Source organism: Lissotriton helveticus, chromosome 1_1 (genome assembly GCF_964261635.1).
Source record: "Lissotriton helveticus chromosome 1_1, aLisHel1.1, whole genome shotgun sequence".
NCBI lineage: Eukaryota > Metazoa > Chordata > Amphibia > Caudata > Salamandridae > Lissotriton > Lissotriton helveticus.
The window spans coordinates 1,237,452,321-1,237,479,498 of record NC_136057.1 but is presented as its reverse complement, the minus strand read 5'-3'; positions in this window follow the sequence as shown (position 1 = coordinate 1,237,479,498).

Sequence of the window (27,178 nt, the reverse complement as noted above, 5' to 3'; positions counted from 1 at the left end):
GGCAACACTCTCAAAGAACATGAAAAAGCTCTGGATCGAGTGTGTCACGCTCTCCAAATGCCAATCTTACACTCAATTGGTACAAGTGTGAACTCCACATATCAATGCTTAAATTCTATGGACATATCTTCTCCAGTGAAGGAATGCAACCGGACCCTAAAAAAGTGATGGCACTGGCTGACACACCCTGCCCGAGATGTCAGTGATAACATTCCTTCCTAGGCATGGCCAGTTACTACGCCCGATATATCAAAGACTACTCCAACATTAGCTATCCCCTACCGGAACTTACAAAACAAGGATACCCATTCTGATGGTCAACCAACTGTGAACGAGCATGCAACAAAATCAAAACTGCAGTAAGCTCTGCCATTAACCTGGCATACTTTGACCCTCACAAGAAGAAACGGACAATGGCCTGCCATTCAAAGGACACAACTTCACGGAATTTGCCGGACACCTTAACTTCAAACACCGGAAGATCACTCCCATGTGGCCTCAAGCCAACTGTATGGTAGAGAGTTTCATGGCTACAATAAAGAAGACCATACAACAGGCAGAACTGGACCGGCGAGACATACAACTTGCGCTCAACAAGGTGTTAAGAGCCTATCGAGCTATGCCGCACAGCACCACCAATAAATGCCCAGCCACTCTGATGCTGGGAAGAACACTGCGCTCCAGAATACCTAGCACAGATGCAGCTGTGCACTCCAAATCCCAGTCCCGGGTCCACAGGATGTTGGCACAGGTCAATAAAGCAAGAAAGATGAAGATGAAAGAATATGCGGATGGACGCCGCAACACCAGAACATCCGATATCCAAGAAAGGGATTGGGTGCTGGTCAGGCAAGAACAGAAGGCAAAGACAGACAGTCAATATCGCGACCAGCCCCTGCGAGTGATGAGCTGCAAAGGAACCATGGTCACGGCCGCCTCTGAGAACAAGAGAATCACACGAAATGTGTTGCACTTCAAGAAGTGCAATCCAGCAGCTTATACTCGAGCAGCGTCAGAACAAGATACAGATGACTCGGGTCAAGAAATCGAGACTCGAGTCACCGGTAAACAACCTTTACAACGAAACTTTTACAACGCACTACCATTACAACGCGGTCATTACAACGCAAACTATTACAACGCATTGCGCTGGGGAGCGCTCTAGGATAGGGAATAGGTTAATTTACTATCCAATAACCTTCCCTAGTGTCCACGGGGACTGGAGTTGGAATAGTAAATTAAACTATTCACTATCCAACACCCAAAAGCACTATGCGTTGTAATGGATTGCGATGTAAAAACCGCGTTGTAAAGGCAGGCGTTGTAACAGCCTGCGTTGTAACGTCATACATCCGAGTCACCACCAAGCTCAAGAAGGTCAAGAGAACTAACCCCTCCGCGCAGGCCTCAGAGAACCATTCGGAGACCTACCCAGCTCATCGAGGAACTTTAACTGAGTGAACATTGGACTTTAAGAACGGGGGAGATGTTGCATTGTCAAGCCTGGCTCTGGCGCTCAGCGCTAGGACCAGGCAGAAAGGAGAGGCTAGGGGAGGTGGAAGCGGAAGGGCAGCGCGCCGATGAGGCGTGGGCAAAAAGGGCTTGTAATTGAATAAAGAAGGATCTGTCCACACTTCATTTGGTGTCCTCATTTTTGCGGACACGACACCAATCAATATTATTCCTGATTGTTATACACATGCAATGGTCACTCCTCTCCTAACAAAATCCAGTGTCGTTGTGAAGAGTTTGACCCAGTGTAGACGGACCTCTAGAATACCCTGCATCAGTAAACTGACAACAGCAGTCTGCTAAATGACTTACAGTTGGATTTTGCACTGAAACGTCTTACACACAGCCAAAATGTTATTGCTAAACACCAGGTAGCAATTTCTCTTCACTTATGATTAAGGGTGGGTTAAATCCACTTTTTTTCAATCAATTTCAACTTTACTTCAAATCAATTTCAATCCAATTGAAAAGGAAAATGGAGGAATGGAATCAAAATATGCTACAGGACAAGAATTCCTCTTTCCGTGCTATGAGAAATGTATGTAAAGAAGAATTATTAAGCTGTTCAGCGCCCTCATGAGCAGGACAATGTGATTAACAAAATGGTACTTACATTGAGTTAATTGCACCAGCTGGCCTCTGACAGTACGCCTCATAGTAACTTTCACAGCAGGGAAGCTTGTGTGTAGCCCCTGCCTGCTATAGTACCAGAAGGGCCCTGCAGGCTGGCACAGCACACAGACTTCCCTGCTGGGAAAGCTGGTTGAAGTGCCCTTTCATGGATCCGGGCAATGTAAATTAACCTAATGCAATTGATATGAAGTAAACTGCAATGCTTGTCCTCTCATAGTGCTTCTAAAAGCAACTGTGCCTTTGGTTTTGGCCTTTATTTCCACCCTCGGAGCCTTGCACTATTTGTTGGAATCAGGGTGTCTTCTCCCTCCTGGTTCTCATCCTGTCTCATGAACTATATCTAGTGAATCACACTCTAATCCGTACAACCAACTCTACTAACTTAGGTGCCACTCGTGACTTATTTTGAATATGGATATCCTAGTCATAGGCTTATTGAGGGGCAGCAGGTAACAGTCAGGGATTGTGGTTATAAAGGTGTACCAGTTTATACAATTTTTGCCTGGAAGGGTGAATAAACCCCATACTTGTTGTAATTGTGTTTGCCAGCCTGCCCTTAGTCTGCAAAAGTTTTCAGACTTGAACTAACTGCCTGATGTAAAAACAAAGCTGTCTTGTTATAGTGAGTGAATTTATGATTTTTATGTCAAGCAGCTGCTGTAAACTTAATGGAAGCCTCTTTGTGGAGCAGGTATCAGGCAGGGGTGAATAGTGTGAGAAAGTAGTTTATTAGTTGGGGTGGATTGAGGTCCACCACGACGAGTAATAAAGTCATTATCCTGTTAGGTCCACAAAAATGTGTCAGCAATTTAAACCCCTGGTAGCTATGGCACCGAGCATACAGGCTTAACTTAGAGAAAATGTGTAAAGCATTCAGAAGCACCAAAAGAGCTAAAAAGTCAATAACACAACACACACAAAAATCCCACTCCAATTTAGAAAAATAGAGAATAATTCAATGAGCAAATCACACCAGAAATACAACAATCTAATATGGGGAACCGGGGATATGAATTTCCAACATTTTAAAGAAAAATATCACCAATAACGCAAAGCACCAATGAAAGGCAATGGTTGTGGTAGATTCGAACCTGGGTGCAATTCTGGCTGACCTTGATGGAACACAGGTCAGATATACCAACATGGTTTGACCTCACTGGAAGTTTCACCTTGGGACTTAGTCTTTTTTTCTGGAAGTCAAATTCCTTCAGCTGGGTAAGGCAGCAGGCTATATCCAAGGAAGTCTTCACAACAGTGGATAGGCATGAGATGATGTCCCTGTGAATCTGTTAGTTTTGAAAGGAAAAGTTCCATCAGGAAACCAAATTTTGCACCAGAGAAGTCCTTTTACTGTCAGGTTAATTTTGGCCAGGTAACAGAGAAATAACGGCAAACCATCCAAGAAGTTATAGGTATCATCCAAACCTATAACTACGTCATAATCAAAGTCAACACACTCTGTGACTAAGAGAGGTGAGTGACTTAACTTACCTACCAAGAGTGGTCTAATTCCATATTGCTTCTTCTCGGTCCTGATTAAAGCCCAACGATCCACAGAGACAATAAAGGGCTGAAACATGTCGACCACCGAGATTTGAAATTACATAGGAGCAGTGGACCACTAACACATCCACTGCAGCACCTGCTACTGATTTTAATCTTACCCCTCCCTGATCATTAAAACACTTTATACAGGAATGGAGGTAATTTTAAGTTTACACTTTTTCCACATATTTTCAAGTATCAATCACGATGGCCACAAAACCAGATGGTCTCCCTCCAGGAGTAGGAAAGTTGCCTGTCTGGAGAATGGGAAACTCAGGCTGAAAAGGACACAATGATGAAACTGCTCACCTAACTGCCTTAAGCAGAGAACCAAGTTATACCGTTATTAACCAGTTAGACAAAATGAGGGCCTTTGAACACCATTCATAGACCCTGGCCCCTATGGCACATGATTCATTCCCTTTTGATGTTTACAGGATACTTTTGGCGCTTTCACTCTGTCATGATTTATAACTTCAGACTCAGTCTCTTTTTCTGAGCTCAGAATCCTCTGGCCGAGCAAGGCTGCAAGACCTATCCGACAAGGGCTCCACAAGGCTGGATACTTTCTTGCTGAGTTCCAGCTGAAACAGATTTGCTGCTGCAGAAAAACTCAGAGCGGGAGAAAGCTGTTTCTTCAGCCTGGCAAGGTTGCACTTTGGGTGGATTGGCTTGACAGTTTTGTCCCGGTCCTCCCATCCTCAGTTTTTCAGAGATGGTAGACCTTGGGAGGATTAATGGCCAAACGAGCATCCCCGACCTCGTCCGGCCCTGTGGAAAACACCAGCGTGAAAGACTCTCTTGATCCCTGACTGAGCCTTGTAGAAAGTCGTGAAGGTGCCCACGTACTTGGCCACATCCTTTACAAACTGTTCACCGAACAAGTTGCCGTCCGCCAGAGGACCTGGTTTCGCCGCTGCCAACTCGGTGAGGTTGGAGTCCATCCTCATAAGGAGGGACATCCAGCGTTCCATGGATATGACGCAATTCACATTACCCAAGAGGCATATCGCCCTCTGGGTCCAACCCGCCAAGACATGCGGATCCATCGCAGCACCAGATTCCTGTGCTTCTAGAGCAATCTCCAGGATTTTTGCCAGGGGCCCCACTACATCCAAGAACTTGTTTTGGCACCCCCGCCAGGCATGATCAATGCCCTTCTTAGGGTCTTTGGCGAACTTTTTTTTAGCAAAGTCAGCCGGCTGGAGTCTATGTCAGGGTCTCTGTGACCTTATCAGAGATGTCCGGTCTAGGACACTCTGAACGGACCCTATTCCTCACCTCCTTGTCAAAACGTTTACGGAGGTTGTCATGCAGATATGCGGCAACCTCCGGAGCTGGAAGCCAATCGGAAGATCTCGGATGGACAATGTCAGCAGGATTAAAGTTAAAGGGGGTAGAGATAGGTTGCGAAGCCTCAACATTCTTCGACTTTCTGGTACTCTTCTTAGGAGGAGACTCATCTGGAGTGTCAGTAGACGTAGTGTCTGTGTCTGTATCAGTGTCTGGAGCCTTGGACTTGCTGGTGTCAGGGGCAGGCAGTGAGGACAAGGTGTAGGAGTGTGGCCAGGACTTAGACTGAGAATCAGAGGATGCCACGTCCTTTGGAGGAACTGTCGGGGTAGTGAAACCATGATGCTTAGCGAACTTTTCCAACTGCTTAGTGATAGGATTTAGTGCAGTAGCCAGCGCCTGTTGAACAGTTCCCGGAACTGTCTTCTCAAGGGCCTTGTTGACCGAATCCTCGTCCAGGTCCTCAACAAAATTATCTTCAAGGGAAGGATTAGTCATTTCCTCCTCATACGGGTTGTCATCTTCTTCATAGGTAACCCAATCATCCATGGTAGTGCCAAATTTGTACATATATTTGCTCATGAGGCAAAATACAGAGAGGAGTAAATGGGGGAGCCAACCCACAGCACAGAAAAACGAATTACCAGGAACGTAGCTCTTCAGCATAGGCTGTAGCAACAGTTCTTGCAGCCCTCAGGGCATATATGGAGCAAAAGAGCAGTCTCTGATATCCAGGAGGTGTGCTCCCTCCAGGCCCAACGTTTTTTACAGCCTGCCAGGCGAAGGGGTGTTGCTTAGGGAGAAAATCGAGCTGGAATGACCAAAAACGACTAAAAAACGGGCAGTAGCAATGTGCATAGCCCAATCCTACCAAATATAGCCCAATTGGGCTACGCACATCGAAACTAATGCAAAAACTAAAGTGAATTGCTCCCTGCGCTTTCGGCTGACGAGGGGAGCCTCTGCGCATGTAATTGCTGCCAATGACCCTCTGCCATCAGCGGGGCGGTACCAGCCCACCTAGCGGCAAATTCAAACTTGAAGCTGCTCCAAGGCAGCGAGACGCAGTCGCGTACTCTCCTATAGTAGCGGGAGTGACGGGGGAGCTAAAATCACAAGCGCGAAGCTCAAACTACAACAGGCATCACCGTCCCGAACCGGGACTTCACCACCAGAGCACGCGTCTCCCTATGCAAAAGGGGGAGGGGGGTGGCTCATTAACAGAAGCGAACGCGAGGCTCGCGGGCACAAACACAAAGCAATAGGCAGAACAAGCGGGATAGGTGCGCGCATCAAAATACATCAAAAACTTGTCAAGGAATGCATTAAAATAGCAGTACAAAGTTACTGATATAAAGGCACTTAACTGGCTGCGTGAGCAGCAAAGAAAGAGGCGGATATCTGGTGCTGACTGGCTGTTATGGGCTCTGACAGGATGTGAGGTGTCGTGTGCATCATGGGAAATGTAGTTTTTGTTATACAATAATACGTTTTCATTGGCTCCTGAGTGTAATAAATGAAAGAGAAAGCATAATACGAAGCCTCCGGTCCTGTAATAGAATTCTAATATCTTCCCCCCCAAAAAAGGGGTAATTCGACAGTCCAAATATCTTGATGTCCCAACATGTGTGTTGTTTAAATATTTTCCTGCATCCTAACACCATTTCAAGAAAAAAGATAACCTGTGCTCACCCCCTGTAGCTTGGCACTGAGCAGTCAGGCTTATCCCCAGAGGCAATGTGTAAAGCGTTTGTGCACCACACTCACACCAATGATGCAATAAATACACCACAAGAGACCCCACACAAAATTATTTAAAAATATATAGTATATTGTGCATATAAACATAGCCAAAAATGACATACGTACAGTGTGTCCTATGCAATTCCTTAATCAGTAAGCATCATCTTGGTAAGGCAAGAATAAAACCAACATACATGAGACCAGCAGGACATGAAATGCAATATGAAAACAAATAAATAATGAATGCTGTGCATGCTATGCAAATCCTGGCAATGTAGAAACACCTTACATCATAACATCAGGGTCAGCATATGCAAAAGTTTGGTAAGGATGGAAACACATAAACCAGCCAATATCCCCAGTATTGTAGAAATCTTGTATTACCTCTAGAAACATCCACAAACATAAACCCCTGTGGGCACAAAAACCCTGGCACCCTTATTAGCAGGATTACGGTCTTCTTTAGGAGCCCTTGTGTAGTGATCCAGGTAATCCTACCACATAGGCGGGAGGAGCACCTGCACAGCTAATATGAGAAGTATGGTAATTACTGTATGCCCATAATGAGACGGGGGCCTCCAATGCCAACCCGTTCCGATGTGGTGAACAAATCCCCGTAACTCAAGTGCTCCCAGGTACACTTTATCTTGTAACAGGGTGGAGGCACTAACTGCAGTGTTTAGGGGGAGGCCTTGCTTGGTCTCCCCTGTGTTTGAAGCACCCAAAGTAACGCTGTGAATTATCCAGACAGTGGGGAGTGCAGTCTAGTACTATGGGGAACCCGGGGTCCAATTCCCGTAGGTACAACATGACGTAGAGTGAGCCTAGATGCGGGAAAGCGAAGAACAGCAGGTACGGCCCCCTGGTCAGTTAAGCACTGAGTCCAAAAATGTAATACGGTAATGTTCACCAGCGGCTTGTGGAGTGTGGTTGCAGTGAGGAAAGCTGGCCGCTCTGAGCGGTTCTATCATCGTTGGGACAGCCTCAGCGTCCCATGATGAGCGCCAACATCATTGCTAAGGCAATGAACCACCAGGAAGGCTTACTCGGGCCCCACAAGGAGCGTGGGAAGTCCCTCGCCCCTTCAAAGAGGGTGGCAGTGAAGGACATGCAAGACGATAGACACTCGCTTGATTCGGCAGGGATAATAAAGCGCTCACCATGCGTTGATATGGAAAGGAAAAGAAATTAAGCCCTCCTCTCAAGCAGATTAGAAAATAAGCATAGGAGCCAGAAACAGCACTCCTTCTGCACTGGCACCCCAGCAGTGCCTGGTGAGACCACAGTCAGAGAGCAGAAGGCCAACAATCAGAAAAGCAATCTAGTGAGTCCTTGGGGCCACCCAGAAAGTAGCAGGGCAAGTCCAGTTGAGTCCTTAGTGTAGCACAGTTAATCCTTCTGACACAGGTGTAGTCCCAGTTCTAAAAGTGTTCTAAAACCACAGGTTCAGAGTCCCTGTACTTATACTGTGGTGCCCTGCTTCTAGAGGGTAGGAGAAGTTTCCAACAAGGCCTGTGAAGTTCCAAGGGTTTCTTTCCATCCCTGCCTTGGCTCCAGGCATCAGCAGGGTGTAAATGAGCCCTTTGTGTGAGGGAAGGACACAGTCATTTGCAAATGTAAGTGTGCCCACCTCTCTCTCTCCCAGCCCGGGAAGACTATCACTATGCAGATGCACCCAGCCCCTCCTGTGTGATAGCTGTCTGGAAAGTATGCACAAATCGAGCTGTCACTCTACCTCAGAAGTGGATTGAAGTCAGACTGCAAAATACAAAGAGTCATAAGCACAGATAAATGCCCACTCTCTAAAAGTTGAATTTCTAAAATAGTAATACACAAATCCACAGACACCAGTAAGCAACACTATCAGATCAGAAATTACAACTGAAAAACATATCAGGAAATTCCCAAACAAAAACTTAGAAGTAGAGGAGGCCTTACAGCAGTGAGAAACCAAATAGGCAGTTTGTCACTACCAGGACAAGCCATACAATAAAGGCACATGTCCTGCCTTTTACATACACAGCAGCCTGTCCATAGGGCTGCCTAGGGCCTACCTTAGGGGTGACCTATATGTAGTAAAAGGGGAGTTTCAACCTTGGCAAGTAACTTTAAATGCCAAGTCAAGGTGGCAGTAAACTGTGCAAACAGGCCCTGCAATGGCAGAGGCCTGAGATAGATTTGAAAGGCTACTTCTGTTGGTGGCGCTATCATCGCTGCATGCCCACAAGTAGCTTGTAATTTACAGTATTTTATTTATTTTTATTCTATTTTTGAAGTTTTCTATAGCGCTGTCAAGACCCAGAGGTAACAGAGCGCTTTACAGAAAGAGAATAGCATATAATCAACAAAAGCATGACATATGAAGTGTATTTGACAATCAACGAGTGTCACAATGAGAGCTGCATAAGTGTACTACAGAGCTTCTTTGGTTTCAGGGTTCAATGCGCTTTACAATAAGACAATAGCATATAATCAACAAAGGCATAACATATGAAAGGTATTGACAATCCACGAGTAAGAGTAAGAGCTGCATAAATGTACTGCAGAGCTTCTTTGGTTTCAGGGTTCAATGCGGGCACAAAGTTCTGGTGTTGCAGTCTGTTTCATGTTATCCACAGCCAAGGGAATGGATGAGGAACAAGGATTTGAGTTGGCTTTTGAATTCCACAAAGGACGGTATGGTTCTGATGTGCGTGAGGATGGAGTTCCAAATTTTAGGGGCATTTCCCGCGAAAGAGCAGTCCGCTGTTCTTTTCTTTCTGGTTTTAGGTAGGATGAGCAGGAGGGAGTTAGAGCTTCTCAGATTCCTGGCTTGACCAGCTTTTTTGAGTTTTTTTGCCAGGTATTCGGGTTTGCCGGTATGGAAGGCTTTGTGGGTTAGGCAGGCCGTCTTGAAGTTACTTCGCATTTCTACTGGTAGCCATTTGAGTTCTTTGAGTGCCGGGGAGATGTGATCAGATTTTTTGATGCCGGTGATCATTCTGGCTGCCGCATGTAATGTTCTTTTGATCGGTGCCAGGTGCGATTTAGGAATACCTGTTAGGATTGCGTTCCCATAGTCCTGTCTTGACAGTACCGGGGATTGAGTGGCCAGTTTGAGATCCTTGTTAAGAATGTAGGGTTTGATTTTGTTCAGAAGTTTGAGGTTAAAGAATGCACTTTTGGCAGAGCTCTTAATGTGTTTCATCATGTTTAGTTTTGGGTCCAGGGTGACGCCAAGAGATTTAACAGAGTCTGCTAGAGTAAGATTCCCTTTGAGCGCATCGATTGCCTTTAGCCATTCCGTGATTTGAGGGTTGTCATCCTTGTTCGAGATGAGGAGTGTCTCTGTCTTATCTGGATCTAGTTTCAGATGGTTGTTTGTTAGCCATTCTTGAACATCTTTCAGGACATCATTTAGTCTTGGGATTTCAGTGAGAGAGGAGGTTTCCAGACAGATCTGTGTATCATCCGCGTAGAGTTGGAAGCGGATGTTGGCTTCATTGAGTAATTTGGCGAACGGTTCCATATAGATGTTAAAAAGCTGTGGAGAGAGCACCGATCCTTGGGGGACGCCCTTGTTAACTTGCTGGGTTTCGGAGGTGAAGTTCTTGATTTTTATTATTTGCGTGCGGTTGTGTATAAAGGAGGAGAACCCCTTGAGAACTACCTCGCCGAGGCCAGCTCTTTCTTGGAGAACCTTGATGAGGAGTTTGTGGTCCACTGTGTCAAATGCTGCTGAGAGGTCAAGGAGAATGAGGAGGCAGCATTTGTCTGAGTCTAGAGATCCATGGATGTCATCTATGATGTTCAGCATCGCGGTTTCTGTGCTGCAGCCTTTTCTAATATTATAATGAACAAGGGTCCTAAGGATAGATCAGCAGAATACACAATAAAATTATAGACCAGAATCAGTACTATAATTGGCTCCAACGTTCTTTGCCTGTTTATAACTTTCTCTTTACCTGTCTAATTCTCTCACTATTTGTTTTTTCATGTTGGGTTAGGTACAGGATTGTGCCCTATCTACATTTGTATGTGTGACCTCCCTGAGGTCAATTGATATCTTATTGATCATAAATTAAAACTTTTTCACCCGGCTGGGTGGAGAATATTGATTATAGTACTGATTCTGGTCTATAATTTTATTGTGTATTCTGCTGATCTATCCTTAGGACCCTTGTTCATTATAATAACTGATCACCCATGGTCCAAAGGTATCCATCGGGCTCCCTTGTTTACTTAAAAAGCAGCCTTTTCTAAAGCCAGACTGGTGGGGGTCTAGGAGGTTGATGTTGTCCAGGTGTTGTGTCAGTTGATGAAGAACGTAGCGTTCAAGTGTTTTTGAGAGCAAGGGGAGGTTAGATATAGGTCTGAAATTGTTCAGATCTGTCGAGTCTAGACCGGGTTTTTTCAGCAGGGGGGTGACTTGTCCCATTTTTAGGCAATCAGGGACCCCTCCATTTTTTAAGGAGCTATTTATGATTTTGCCCCACATAGGTGCAAAAGCGTGCTTCAGTTTCTTGATTAGTAGGGAAGGAATGGGATCTGAGATATGAGCTGATGGTTTGGAGGACGAGATCAGCGAGATTATCTCTGTTTCTAGAACGGGAAGAAAGCTAAGCCAGGGGTTGAGAGAAGAGCCAGGAGAGAGGGCAGGGGGTACAGCCGAGCTGCTCTTCTTGGGGTGTGATTCATTGATGTCTAATGATAGTTCGATTCTTGCTATCTTATCGTTGAAGAAGTGAGCAAAGTTATCACAGAGTTCTTTGGACGCCTGTACAGATGAGGACACTGGCTTGGAGGTTTGTTGTCTGATGATGCTGTAGAGTTCCTTCGGTCTGTTTTTGGCCTTGTCCAGTGCCTCGCGGAAGAAGTTGGATTTCTTATTTTTGATGTGGTTGTTGTACTTCCTATGGGCTGATTTCAGTTGGTCACGAAGGATGGCAGTCAGGTTATTTCTCCATTTTCTTTCTTTGGCTCTTAGGATTCTCTTTGCTGTGTTGAGGTCATCGTTGAACCAAGTTCTAGATGGAGTGGTTCTGCTTCTTTTGAGCTTTAGTGAAGCTAGCTTGTCGAGAATGGACACTAGCTCGGAATTGTAGCGATCAGTGAGATCTTTGGTGGAGAGGTGGGCTTTCTTGTCCGGGAGAAGTGAGCTTAACTGCGCTACCAGGGTATCCAGGGGTACTTGGGAGATGTTTCCCATCCATTTTGGGGGGTCGTGTGGAGGTTGGTAGGAGATAGTGGGATGATTGATATAAAAAATAGGATCATGTGGTGGTCTGACCAGTCGATGGGAAGTATGTGGTTGATCGTGATAGAGTTCTTTTGCGAAATGATGGCATCCAATGTGGCTCCTTTGTAATGAGTTTCCTCAGTGCAGTGTTGTTTAAGGTTATTATCCTCGAGGAGGCTAGATAGCGATTGGATAAGAGGATTGTATGTCTCGTTCCATCGTAGATTCAGGTCCCCAAGAATTAGGTTATTGGAGTCGCCAAGTGCACCTTGTGCTATCAGGTCAGATAGTTGTTCTCCAAAAACGTTGTTTCTGCCTGGGGGGTGGTAGAGCAGGTGACATAGTAAAGAATCATTGTCTTTGGTCTTGATGATGGCGGATAGACATTCAAAGGAATCGTAGTCGAAAGAGGTGGTTTCCGAGATGGCCAAACTATCCTTGTGGATGATAGCTACCCCTCCTCCTCGCTGATCTATCCTGTCTTTGGTGATGAGGGAGAAGTCAGGTGGTACGAGCATGTCTAGACAGGCAGGAGATAACTTATTCAACCAGGTCTCCGTGAGGAACGCAATGTCAATATCATGAGTGAGGATAGCCTCGGCTAGTTCCGTTGCGTGTAATGAGGCCGATCTGCAGTTGATTAGTAAGCAGTTAGTGAAAGGCATCTGACTTCTGGTAGTTCTATATTTAGTCGCCCTCGGTATGGCGGTCAGGACAGGATGTCTCAATGGTTTGGTGCAGGGAAGGTCTTTCCGGTGCCCTGTGATCACTTGAATTTTGGATTTAGGAGAGTCTAAGGCGGGACTGTGGTATGCAGCGGCTAGAAGGGCTGCTTCACAGTCTGACATTGGTGCTTCTGTTCTGGAGGGCCTTGAGGTCGGGTGTTTTGTATCTGATAGAGTATGGATCTTGGTCCTAGGGAAGGGGGCTCTGGTTTTTGGGGCCTTAAGTGCATATGATTCTGGGACCCAGTCGGGGGGACCGTGCAGATGGGTACTAGTGGATTCTGTGAGCCCAGGGGGCGGTTAGTGCTGACGGAGTGGGGAGAGAGGGGGTTTCAGGTGTTTACGGGCTATACCTAGGTTAGAGAGGATTTCCGTTAGGCCCAGGGAGATTACGTCTATCTGGCTTTCAAGAGCCGCGAGACGCTGTGACACAGAATCGAGGGAGGAGTTGGGGGCATCTAGGGTGTTGTTGTTCAGGTTGAGGAATTGAGGTCTCTTAATGGTGGAGCAAGTCAGGTTGTCCTTTTTCGGGAACGAGGGAAAGGTCGGAGATAGGGGAGGGGAAGGGACAGTGAAAGGTTTTGAGTGTCTGAGAGCTGGGATGAGGCTCGTGGGGAGAGTGGTCCCTGTCGGCATATCGCATCTGTGAGTTTTCTGGGGAGGGATCCCATAAGGGGGCGGGGTATCGTTATCCATAAGGAGCTGAGGGATACGGAAGGAGTGGAAAGTAGGATGGCTGGCATGGGGAATTGAGGGTGTGGTTAGACTTTTCTGTTGTGGTCTGTTGGCTGTGAGCGTGCGCTGGAATGTGGCAGGGAGAAGAGGAGCATAAAGGGCTGTATCGGTATCGCGGAAGGGAGGAACAAAGGCTTCTCTGTTGGTTGTGGATGTGGGCTAGGTGCGGATAGGGGCGGGGTGCGGTAGGGTTGGGAGGGCTGATCTTAATGTGGGAAATAGGGAGTCGAAAGCTTCAAGGTTCTTATTATTAGCCTGAATGAGGACCGTGTCGTTGGTGTAGATGGTCACGGATGTGTACCCTCTTCCAACCGAGCTCATAGGGAGTACAGAGGTTAGTTTGCAACTGTGGGAAGTGGATGTGGTTTACCATTTCACAAGGGACTTACATGTAATTTAAATATGCCAACCAAGTGTAAACTAGTCATACTGAGTTTTACGGTGAAAGCACATGCACTTTAGCATTGATTAGAAGTGGTAAAGTGCCCAGAATCCTAAAGCCAACAAAAATAGGGTTGGAAAAATAGGAGGAAGAAGGCAAATAATTTGGGGATAACCTTGCACAAAATTCCAAGTCCAACACTACCCCCTTCCAGCCTAAACCAAGGGTAGACAAATCAATCCCTTGATGGGCTTCCCAGTTTAGGGCCATAGAACATGGACCCTGGCCCACAACTGCAGGGGCACATTCCCGTTCTATTCTTCTCTGAACCCAGTTGGATCTCTCTGTCTATACTTTCTGGGCCCACTACACTACCCATGGGGAATCCTTCTCCTTACCTGTGCATCCCATCTGTGCTGCAACTAACCTTGCTTTGCTCACAGATGTATCCCAGTAGGCAGACAGTACACCATGGCCAACACAGTGGTGTTGCCCATTCCAACCCTGGGGTGTGACTCCTATTCTGAGCCCAAGGGCAACTCTGTCCACCAGGACAGCAATCTACAGTCGCCACTGACAGCTGTCAGTGACAAGAGCCAGGCTTCAGGCCATTCTAACCTCTGTGGTTTCTCAGAGGGGGCAGCAGCCCCGGGTGACTGGCACCCTTTGTCCGTTCTCCCTCCCGCCAGTTCAGGAGTGATATGCTGAGACTGGTACCCTAGCCCACGGTCTGTACACTGAGGCTGACCAGGAGACAGGGTGGGCTCCCCCGCACCCTGTCCTCCTCTTTGGGGTCCAGTACCTTCCACTGTGGAGAGGTACCTTCAGACTCAAGAATTCTCAGGGCACTTGTGGCAAGTGTCATGCACAATTCTCCCACCAGTTCAGGGATGCTAAGCTACAACTGGTTCCCCAACCCAAGGTCTGTACCCATAGCTAAGCAGGTGCCTGGCAAACCAGGACTTTTGGGGAGTACACCCACCCCCACCAAGGGAGACACTTATTGTAAGGGTTGTGCAAGAGTCTGCTTGGCAATGGTCTCCTGCCCTCTGTCCATCTGACAGCGCATCAAGCCTCCCCCAAGCCAGATGCGGCCTCACCAGGGTCAGTCCTGCGGTGCTATGACCTCAGAGCTGGCAACCCCTGACCCACTGGTCCTCCCACTGAGGACTGTCTACCCTTCTCACCCCTCCATCTGAACTCCTGCACCCTCCCTTCCGGAGTAGTTCTGCCAGACACCAGAACTGGTGCGACGCTTGTGACAGCCACCACCCTGCTCTTCTGACAGTATTGGGTCCTCCTCAGGGGATGGCCTCCCAGTACAGACAAGGGACCCCTCCTAGTGTTCCCTCTGGGAAGCATCCAGACTCTGGGACTGGGTTTTGGGCAACCTGGGCCTTTACCCACCCCTCCTCCCCTCCTACCCTGAGAATGGACATGGCACCCTCTACCCATCCCACTACACTGGGAACTATCTGGGCTACAGCAAACCTTCCTTACTTGGGGAAAACCTGAGCCACCCCGGACAGGATTACTCCCAAAGGCCTCTTCAGACCCTCCAACATTCACCAAAATGTCTGCCTCCAGTGCAAGTTCCCTGGGGTCAGATAACTCACACTCCACCGGGTGTTGGCATAGCTCTGGAAAACTGGGACTGAACATATGCTCTCCAGCACTCAAATTGTACAGCCTCACACATGTGTTATTCATACTACTCTTCACCCCACCTTCCAGTGCCTTGAGAAAATACCCTAGATCACCCACCTGAGATTGGTGAGACAATATCTGACTGTCCCTGAAACTCAACCCACACTCTTCTGGGGGTGTCTCCATGCTTCCTTACCAAGGTTTCTACCATGGGGGAACAGCTCTATCTGTCACTCACTTGTAGAGCCAGTAGAGTGTCCCTTCTACCACTAGAAATATGGCTCTTCATACCAGTTGATAAATCCTCCTCAGGGACCATGTGCACCTCTGGAGCTACCTCATAAAACTAAACCCCGTGGTGTATGTCATCCCCCTCCTTGAAGTCAGGCACCAAGTCTCAAGGTATGTGGACTTTTTCCTCAGTACCGAACATGATACATTTGCTGCCACCATCTTTGCTGGACTCCCAACTTTTAGCTCCAGCTCCATCTCTCTCATTCTCAGTTCATGAGCAAAAAGCATTTTTATGTCCTCCATTTTGAGTCTAACAAGTTCCAACTGGAACTTCCTTCCTTTCTGCCTGTCCTCCAGCTCCTCTTGGGACTGGAGGGAGCTCTTCCACCATTCAGGCTGGCCCCTTGCCTCGTAATGATGCAGGCTCCCCCAGCCATCCCATTTGCAGACTTGTTTCCTCCTCCACAATACCCTCCTTTGAATGGTCATCAGCCTCCCTGGCTGCCGACCAGGCCATCAGCACGTTTTTCAGCTTTTCCGCTCTAATGAGGCATTTAACAGAATGCTTGGCATCCCTGTAGAAATTTTTGAGCTGAGGCACCAACCTCTCCTGCTCAAACACTAACACTGCAGGTACTGCTGATGGATCACCAGACTGAGCCATGATTATGGATCAAAAACTCAGGGTTGCAAAGAGAAAAATCAAAAACAGTATGGGGTTGCATAGTAGTCTGCGATCTGGTAATAGTGTACACCAGTCACAGTAGGTAAAGTACAAACACAAGTCCTGTCTCCACCGCTGACCACCAATGTTGAAATGCGGGTCTCTAGTTGGCAGTGGCTTACACCCTGTCCAAGTAGGGACCCTTACATTCTAGAGAGGGTAGGAAGTTACACACCGAAGACTACCCCTGCTCACACCCTTGGTAGCTTGAAACAGGCAGTCAGGTTTCTCTCAGCAAATTTGTAAAGTATTTGCATATGAGCACACAGTAACACAGTGAATACACTGCAAATGGACACCACACCAGTTTTGAAAAATAACCAATCTTTATCTAAGTAAAACAATCCCAAAATGGCAAAACTTCAACATACATATGCAAAGCTATCACCTTTAAAAGGTTTAAAATAATTCAATCGGATGTACGTTGTTACAACGCATGCTTTTACTACGCATGCTTTTACAACGCAGGTTTTTCAACGTAAGTCGTTACAACGACTTGCGTTGGGGGGGTGATGGATAGTGAATAGTTTAATTTACTATTCCAACTCCAGTCCCAGTGGATAGTAGGGAAGGTGCATTTATAGTAAATTAAACTATTACCTATCCTAGAGCGCCCCCCAGCGCAATTCGTTGTAATGACTTGCGTTGAAAAACCTGCGTTGTAAAGGCACTGTGTGGTAAAAGTTGCGTCGTAAAGGATGTTTCCAAACTCAATCATAGAAAACCATGGAGGCATCAATTTTTTCACAAAGTACCTGGGATGCATCAAAATCAAAGGCGAAAACAGGTGCAGGGGAGGTAAGGTGCGGAAAAGCAAAGCGATGCGTTGGTTCCTTACTACTAGGGGAGGAGCTGGGTCGGTTCCTAACTGTGAGGGGAGATGATGCGTTGGTTCCTTACTGCATCGCAGGGGAGGTTATGCATTGGTTCCTTACTGTCAGGGGAGGTAATGTGTTGATCTACGACAAGCGGCCTTGGTTTCTTACTGCTGGACAATGTTGATAAAGAAATTGCCACACAGGTGCGATGCATCGTACATCCGGACGAGCTGGTTCGATGCAGCGAAACATGCGCTGCAGGGTTTTTTCAGCCACGCGACAGGGTTTGCGTTGATTTCTTCAGCTGCACACCGCTGAAGTCAGATCGGGTGTCTGGGACGTCGGAGACATGGTGCTCAGGACTTGGGTTGCTGTGATATTCGGGCTGCATGGCAGGTACTGTATTGATTCTTCTGCAGCACCGTGGCGATGTGTCGTTTTATAAATTACAAAACTGTGGTGGGAAAAAGGGCGCTGAAGTGTAGATGCATTAATTTTCTTTTCTTATTGCAGGAGAAGCCACCTCCAAGGACCCAGAACTGGAATTGGCACCACTCGCAGCAGAAGAATTCTGGGGCAGCAGGGGAAGTATTTGATGGCCCTGAAACATTTTTACAGAAGGCAAGTACACACAAGCCTTCGGAGAACCTTGGCAAGCAGGATGATGAAAACAAAGTCCAGTCCTTTCACTCTCTAAGACAAAAGCTGCAAGCAGTAAGCCAGCACAACACAGCAACAAGCAGAGTGGAAGTTCCCATCCTACAGCTTCTCCAGCTCTTCTTCTCTGCAGAATCTCCTCCAAGTCCACAAGTGTTCTGAAGTTATGGTGTCACAGCTCCAGCACACTTCAAAGGAAAGTCTTTGTAATGCATAAGACCCTGCCTTTCCCTGACCTGGCTCAAAATACAGGCGTGTAAAGACAGCTCTGTGTGCGGACAGGCACATCTCTATTCAGGCGTTAGTGACAACTCCTCCACCACTCTAGCTCCGGAAGGCATATAAGCCTTGTGATGGGCTATCAGGATATGCAGGCAAACCTCAGCTCCCTTTGCGTGACTGTCTAAAGTGAATGCACAAACAGCCCAACTGTCACCCTCCCTCAGACGTGGATTCCACAGGCAGGCACAGACACAGAATTGTAACGCACAAAAATGCCCATTTTCTAAAAGTCTTTAATTGTATGTACAGTATATTTTCAATGTATTTGTATTTTCCGACAGAACCACTATTTTTCTTTAGTTTAACTACCCAGGTTCTGAGGGTTACTGGGTCACCCCATTACGTTTAATGTCCCTTTCTAAAAGTGGCATTTTCAAACACACTATTTCAAAACCAACTTAACTAAACAATGTATTTTTAAATTGTGAGTTCAGGGACTCCAAACTCCAAATCTCCATCTCTTTCCAATTGTAAACTATACTTGTAAGAAGTTACTTGGCAGCAACATTGATAACCTATGGGAGAGATATTTCTTGCAATAGTGAAAATCAAAATTAGCAGTAAATTAGCAGTATTACACTATCAGGACATGTAAAACACACCAGTACATGTCCTAAATTTTAAATACATTGCACCCTGCCCATGGGGCTACTTTGGGCCTACCTTAGGGGAGACTTACATGTAATAAAATGGAAGGTTTGGGCCTGGCAAGTGGGTGCACTTGCTAGGTCCACACTGCAGATTAACCCCTTGCATGCTTGTGACGGAACCGTTCCGTCATAAGCCTCGGGTGTGCTGTGCTTGTGACGGAATGGTTCCGTCACGGCCCGCTCGCCATGCCTGCGCCGCGCGAATTCCTCGCCTGCGCTGAGCGTTCTATTGGGCAGGCGGGGCCGTGACGGAACCGTTCCGTCACAAGCACAGCGCGCCCGAGGCTCGTGACGGAGCGGTTCCGTCACGAGCACGGGAGCGCGCGCGGCCACCCCACCCCCTTAGCACTGCGGCGGAATAGCCGCCGCAGTGAAGGGGTTAAAACTGCACTCTTAACACTGCAGTGGCAGGTCTGAAACATGGTTGCAGGGCTACTCATCTGGGTGGCACTATCAGTGCTGCAGGCCTACTAGTAAGCATTTGACATACAGGCCCTGGGCACACCTGGGAACATATAACAGAAGTGCCCTGGGGGCACAACAGGCATTTGTGCCCACTTTGGGCATCCCTGGGTCACTTTTTAAATTTTAAATTCTGCAGGGAGGAGGGCATCATTTTGTGGTATGCCACTGCAGGGATGCCTATGAAGCAGGCCTCCTTCCCAGGCCTTTGTGACTGGGGGAGCGGTCACCGGCGTTAGGCGCACCTCAGACTGCTGCATGCGATGTTCTAGGAAAACAACCTCTTAGAATCACTCTGGACTTTTCACACGCTCATGCATGAGGTTTTTTGTGAGCTTTTTTTTTATTGGGCATTGAGTGCATCTTAGTAAAAAGACAGCAAGAGATTGGGCAAAGGCGGGTGCATGTCCCACCTTTCCCAAGAAATGAATTCGCCCACGGCCTATGGCTTGCCGTTATGAGCAGCGGCATGCAATGTGCCATCTGTTATGTGTCAGATTTCACATGAGCGCCCCGCACTACTCACGGGATGCTACAGCTGCATTCCTCGCATCCCGTCACACAAGCATGCTTTCTCTTCCGCTTGTTTTACACACGACATTGTCAGTTTTGTCTTTACATACACCCCTCACCCATTGTCCATGTTGTCTCTACTCACACCCCCACCCCTTGTACGTGTTGTCTTTACTCCTGCCCCCCACCAGTTGTCCGTGCCGCCTTTACTCCCGCCCACCCATTGTCCGTTGCATCTTTACCCCTGCCTGCCCACCCATTTTCCATGCCGTCTTTACTCCAGCCCGCCCACCCACCCGTTGTCCGTGCCGTCTTTACTTACGCCCGTCCACCCGTTGTCTGTGCCATCTTTACTACCGCCCCCCACCAGTTGTCCGTGTCGTCTTTACTCCCACCCCCACCCATTGTCTGTGCCGGTCTCTTGTGCGTCAGCAGTGGGGAAAAAATGGCAAAGGGGCAACCCCATAAGTGCTGCATCTACAGTTTACAGCTGCTGAGGTCAGTGCAGAGGGGGGTACATCGATCCCACACCTCTGATTTGTTTCTCACCAGCTGGTTGCCCCGCATGCGCCACCACGTCATGTGGATGTCAGTCACTCTACTGACTTTCGAGGTGCACAAGTTTTCTCCCACCTGGAGGGCACTTTGATCTACTGGCTTCTGTGAGCTGGATGGATCGATTTAAACACAGCTTGCCCTTGAGACTCACAGAATTCAAAACCATGCACTCACTCCCCTCGCCTCCATCAGCAGGGCCGCACTGGCAAGGCGGGCACTGGGCAATGATGGGCCGGGGTCTTAGGGTGAGCAGAGATGTGTTTTAGGGCCTCCGATATCCACCCACGGCTGCCAGTGCATGTCCGTTGTTTCCTTCCTGTTGCTGGAGCAGTAGCAACTCTGTGCTTTTTCTGACCCCTTCCCTTCTCACCTCAGGACCAATGTCTTCCAGGCCTTGGTGGATGAGCGGTGTGTTTCCCTAGGCCTGCTGCAACAACACCTTTCTCAGAGGAACAAGCGTGCTTTCTCTTCCACTTGTTTTCCATACAACGTTGTCAGTGTTGTCTTTACTCCCACCTGCCCACCCTTTGTCCGTGCCCTCTTTCCTCCCACCCACCCACACGTTGTCGGTGCCCTCTTTTCTCCCGGCCGCCCACCCGTTGTCCGTGCCCTCTTCACTCCCGCCTGCCCACTCTTTGTCCATGCCCTCTTTAATCCCACCCGCCCACCTGTTGTCTGTGCCCTCTTTACTCCCGCACACCCAGCCGTTGTCCGCAATCTATTTACTCCCGCCCGCCCACTCGTTGTCCGTGCTCTTTACTCCCGCCAGCCCATCCGTTGTCTGTGATCTCTTTACTCCCGCCCCTCTCCCATTGTCCCTGCTGTCTTTACTCCCGCCCCTTTCCTCCCTTAATGGATTTTCAGGCTAAATAAAAGTGCGGATTGCAAGGTAATGAGAAAACACATATAAGTTTCACTGCTAAATAGATATTTACTTTGGCTTTCATTTACAAGCCTTTCCAGTACAGTAAGTACAAGGAGCATTCACTTTGTTTTTGGTGGAAATACCATAAACAATGCGATGACTTTTACAGGTATGCCGCCATCTTTATCAAGACAATTTTATCAGTCTCTCCAATACTTATGGCACTGGTTGGTTGCCCTTGTGCACAACTAAATCTAAATCTACCTGCAGACCAAACAAGAAACAAAAAAGTCCAGGTTCTGATTTTGTACAAACCCAGGTTCTAGGATGTGCACACGCAAATGACCAATAGTTTATGTCTGTGTTTGTCTCTCCCCCTTCTGTGTAAAACTGTTTTAAATTGATTTGATACCTGTGTAACCATAAATTGTATTTTAACAAATGTTGTTCTTTTTTTAATATGATGATCATGTTTAGAAATGTGTAACAAGTTTTTATTGTAGACACATTTGGTGTCGCTGGTTTTAAACATTTGTACATGTACTAAGATTCATTGTCTGCCTTTTTAAAAAAAAATAAAAAAATATATTTTTAATCATCACTAAATGTAACATTTTTATGTGGATGTACTTATATGTGAAGAACTTAGTAGCTTAAGGTGGGGGTACCAAGAAAATCCCCAGTTCAGTGAGTGCCAACGGAAAACTTCCTTTTCATACTGTTAAAGTACCCTATTCCCCTGGTTTACAAAGGGGTCTCTCTCTTACCTAGACACAACTTACATATACCACCAACATACACACCAGCAAAACATACTACATACATACATCCCACCAACACACATCATATCACAACTCAAAGCAACATTCCACACCATACCACTGCCCTTACGTCACTACACTAAGCAAATGTAGAGTGAATGAAGGTATCGAAGCACTTTACATAAGTACTAGTTCCATTACAGAAATCTGCCCAGTGGGTGATAATGTGCTGCATGGCTAAACACTTATAAGGTCCCAAAGAGGAGACCTATTGCCTATGCCAATGCTTGCTTGTGACAGGAGGCCTCTGTGGTGCAAGGGGCTCCCTCTGCAAATGGAGATGCTTGTCGCTGTTCAGTGTAATGAATGTGCTGTGTGAAGCCAATTTTGTGCATCGGGCACTAGGATTGCTCTAAATTACCTCTCTGATGCACCATATGATGAAGCAGCATTGCATGGAAGTTATAAGTTGTATTCCTGTAACTTTCTTTTCAATTATTTCAACTTTCTGAAACTTGAAATGTATAAATTGCTTGAGTGAGATGAGCTAGGATGGTGTATTAGTTTCCATTAGCTACAAACTCTATAACTGTTTTCAGTTAGAGGTTGTCGCGATTGTTGTTTTGGGAACTCTGGCCAATGTGCTTTGTCTTGTAAAGTCCCTATACAAGGCAGCATGTTTCTTTGGCATTATTTTAGAATATTTTGTGATTATGCGCAATTACTATGAGACACTAAATTCTAATTTGTGTGCAAACACGTCTGTGCATAAAACAGGATTACTGTCTTGTCTTCTGTTTGTGGGAGTTTGAACCCACAATTGTGGCAGAAAAAAAACTGATGTACATAACAGGAGCAAATTGTGCACGTGTTGCCTGAATATGCAGGAATGAAGACTAACAATGTGTAATTCTCTATTCCTGTAGAACTGGGCAGAGTATGCACTCCTACTAACTGGCTATTGCTTGTTTGTGATTGCACAATTTACAGTTGCAAAAGTGTTTCCAGCACGAAAATGGCCTAGGGGCAGATTTATAATTTTTTAGCACAATGCTGCATTGCTATGTTGTGTTGCATATAAAAAGGAAAGGAGTACAGAGCAAATATTTATTAAAGATGACCTGTTGCTGCATAAACAATTTCAGTGAAAGGCTGGAGTGTAGATGTGATATTTAAGACAATTCTTGTACGTTTGAACTGCTACGAGCAGAGTGATTGAGCAAGTTTCAGCTGGACAAGAGTTACTGTTTAGTGGCCACATTAACTGAACGGCACGAGACCCTAATGTCTCTCTAGCAAGTTTGGTTGCAGCTCAGAAGATTGTGAACACTTGTTGATTGCGAGTAGGCATGTACCGACTCAGGATTACAGAGAGGTAGTTTGGATAGAAGCACTGTTTGGATGTGAAGACCATGATGAGACCCTGTTTGTAGGTGACAACCAGCCGGTAGAGGTACTGTGTAGGTGGGTGTCTGGGGAGATTCAAGAGTGATCTTGTTATCTAGAAAGGGGGGACGTATTAGGGAAGACACACTGCAGTACACACTAGTGAGTTTTGTAGTAGGGAATTTTACTTAGAAGGTGACAAGCTGAATGTCTAGGCTTTTTGGAAGGAAATATATGCTACAGCATGTTTTCTTCATATTCAGTATTAGAAATGTATTGGTTATGAAGGCATCCATGCTGTATGTATGTTTGTATGTATGCTATATGTAGGTATGTAAGTGGTGTAACAATGGCCAACCGCACCCCCACAGTGTGGGGTTGCCCCAAGCTCCAGGGGGAACATCAGCACCATGGGTGGTGGGCCCCTGGCCTGAGGGCTCCTGACTGGATCCGGAGAATGGGGGCCCCCTCCATGCAATTTGTAGGGGGCCCCCTCAAGTTTTGTTACACCACTGGCGCCCCCTGATGGCAGCCCTCTGGCGGGGGCAAGGCGTCCCATGGACCCCCCAGACATCCCCTTGCAGGTGGGTGCAGTCACTCACTGCGCCCGTCTGCAAGGGGATCGCTAATTCCCTTTAAAAGTGAAGGTGGGTTACCACCTGCACTGAGAAAACACGGAGCATCTATAAAGCAGCCACTCGGATTTCACCTGAATGCTCTGCCCCCAGGGAAGTGTGAGTTTGCGGCTGCCCTGGGGGCAGCGCATTCCCCATAATGTGGTGCATTTTCCTGGTTAGCGCTGAGTGCACCTTTTGAAAGGTGCGCCCAGCACTGACCAGGAAAATGCGCTGCATACATTATACAGACCCTGGTACACTTTACTAGGGACTTACCTGTACATCAAATCGGCCAAACATGGAAAAACCAATCACCAATAGAATTGAGACAGAGAGCATATGCACTTTGGTACTGGTTAACAGTGGTAAAGTGCCTTGAGTCCGAAGGCCAACAAAAACAGGTCATTAAAAATAGAAGGAAGAAGGCAAAATCTTTGGGGATAACCCTGCAAAAAGGGCCAAGTCCAACATACATTGAGGCTCGTCCTATTCCTGGATGAGCCTCCTTTTTATGGTTAAAACATGAACTTTCATAGGGAAACATTCTACTTCATGTTGGATTAGCAGCTTCAGTTATCATCACGTGGAAGACCACCAACTTGGGATGGGCATTCTGAAAATGATGGTGTCTATCTTTCAAACAAAGAAGAAGTAAATGTTTAACATATTTGGCTCAGGACTGCCATCTAAGGCCCTGCTGTTACTATTCCTGTTCCATACCACTAATAACCTAGGGGATACACTTCTGGGTGACCACACGTGTAGCAGCATCATAGTTGACCAGATAGCACACACGCTTAGCAAACTACTGAGAATCCATTGCTTACAAATATGAACTGCACTCCTTCCTCTTCGGTCCACCTTCGGCCTCCTTGTCTGAGGTCGCTGGGACCTTATATGGTCTGATATTGTTTGGTACCTGTGTACACTGATTGGTGGTTGTGTCTGATGTTTCTATTGGATTAGGGTTAGTGTCCTCATTGGTTGGGTATTTGAGTGTTCTGATTGGTTTCTGGGTCTGTGATTCATTCAATGTAGTGTTGGGATTAGGGCTAGGGTTAGGATTTATATTGGAAGTAGGGACTAGGGTTTCCTATGTTATTCGTTGTTGGGACTAGGGTGGGACTATGGCTAGGGTTTGACTTTTAATTGGAAGTAGCGGTTAGGGCTTCTGGTGTGATTGGTACTGGACTGGTTGTGGGACTAAGAGTAGGGTTAGGCTTTCTATTGGAAATAGGGACAAGGGCTTCCTGTGCCATTGGTTGCTTGGGCTTGGGGTGGGACTACTGGTAGGGCTAGGGCATCTATTGTAGGTAGAGATTAGGGTTTTTGAACTGATTGGGTGCTTGGACTAGGGCTAATATTGGCTGCAAGGTCCTGGTATCCTATTGGTTCTAAATTTTTAGGGCTAGTGTTGTGATTGGATAGTGTTAGTGTTAGGGTTCCCATTGGTTGACGGGGTCACCTGATTACTAGGGCTAAAAAAAGCCAGGCTTAGGGCGTCTCAGTCCGGGCGTTGAGACTAACGGTGGAGAGGACAAGGGCAGTTGCCTATTTGAGCCTGTTCGAGACTGACCAGGGCCAGGGCCAGAGCCAGAAATGCTGCCCAATATACATACCTCATGTATGCATCTTTATACTTTCAATGTACTTATGGATCTATATATTTATCACTTTCTTCTAATTTAGCATTTCGAATGCACTTCCCTATTTCTCAGCCTAAACTTCGCTCAATATATCCTCTACATCCACTCTCATTTAACCTCAAACCCCATACCACTACTATGATCCCAAAAATAACCCTTTCTAGACTCTCCCCTACTCTCCCCCTCCTTGCATCATCTTACACCTCTTTTACTATACAGATCCCACAAAACAAACCTTTCAAAACTCTTCCCTCATTTCTACCACTCCCCAACCCTTCTGAATCCAAATAACTGACTAATAGATCCACCACTAAAATGACTTTCATGTTTCACCATACTAATTCAACACTAATCCTGATGGGTTCCAGAGTAGCGTGCTACTTGCGCTTCAAAACTCCATTAGGGGTAGCAAGCATTATATAAATACAAACCTCTTTCACTTCACTATCCCGCTACCTACCCTTCTCTACCCAAATAACTGAATAACATAGCCACTACTTTAATTACTTCATATTTTACTATACTAATTTTCAACACCAATCCTTTATGAGTTCTACTCGCCAGAAAAGCGCTTCAACATCCATCGGGGGTAACAAGCGCTATATAAATACAAACCTTTTTTTCCTCCTCTATCCTTCTGCTATCATTCCAAATCCAAAAAACTGACTAACCTATCCCCCACTTAAAATGTACTTGCATGTTTCACTATACTAATTCAACACTAATCCTCTATGGGTCCCGGAGTAGCGTGCTACCTGCCGAAAAAGCGCTTTGACGCCTCGTCTGGGGTAGTAAGCTCTATATAAATGCAATTACAATACAATATAACAGTAGTGAGGCTAGGTGATTAAATATGTACTCTGTGATCTCTCTGGTGAAGGACAGTTACACCCAAGAAGGTAATTTCAGAGCGCAGATAGTGCAGAGAGAGAGAGAGAAATTGGTGCTATTGAAAGCAAAACAAATGGTGAACTTAACACACCACGTAAATCAGGCTCGTAGTTGGTCCTTTCTGTTTCAGCACTCAGTTTTGAGGGCCACATGAGTCAGCCTTCTCAATAGATGTGCCACACTGGCTCTTCCCAAAGGAATATCTTTTGAAAATGGTAAACACCACCAAAAAAAGATGGTGGAAAAGAAGCCTTATTTCGAGTCAGCAGTGCCATCAACGAGCACCCAGGTAGGAGTTCCTCACATTTCAGGAAAACTCACTCAACATTTTAGGGACATTTTTAATGTAGGCACTAGCAATATACTTTACTACTACCAACATAAGTTGATGAGAAATTCCACTATGCTACCAGGCAATGGTGAAACTCCCCTCATGGTGTTTCCTCGTATTACGGCTCATCATGGCATTAGTAGCCAACATGGAGAAAAGAAATATCCACCCACATAGCAACCATATTGAAATATGTCAGACCTACCCCCGCTAGTGTGCCAGAAATTATACCTTCGCCATAATAAAAGACACAACATTGCTGAGGAAAACTTAAAAGAGGTCCCAAGCGTGTATGGAGAAACAAAAAAATACAAATACAACAATCTTACAATAATCAAATTGCAGCCACA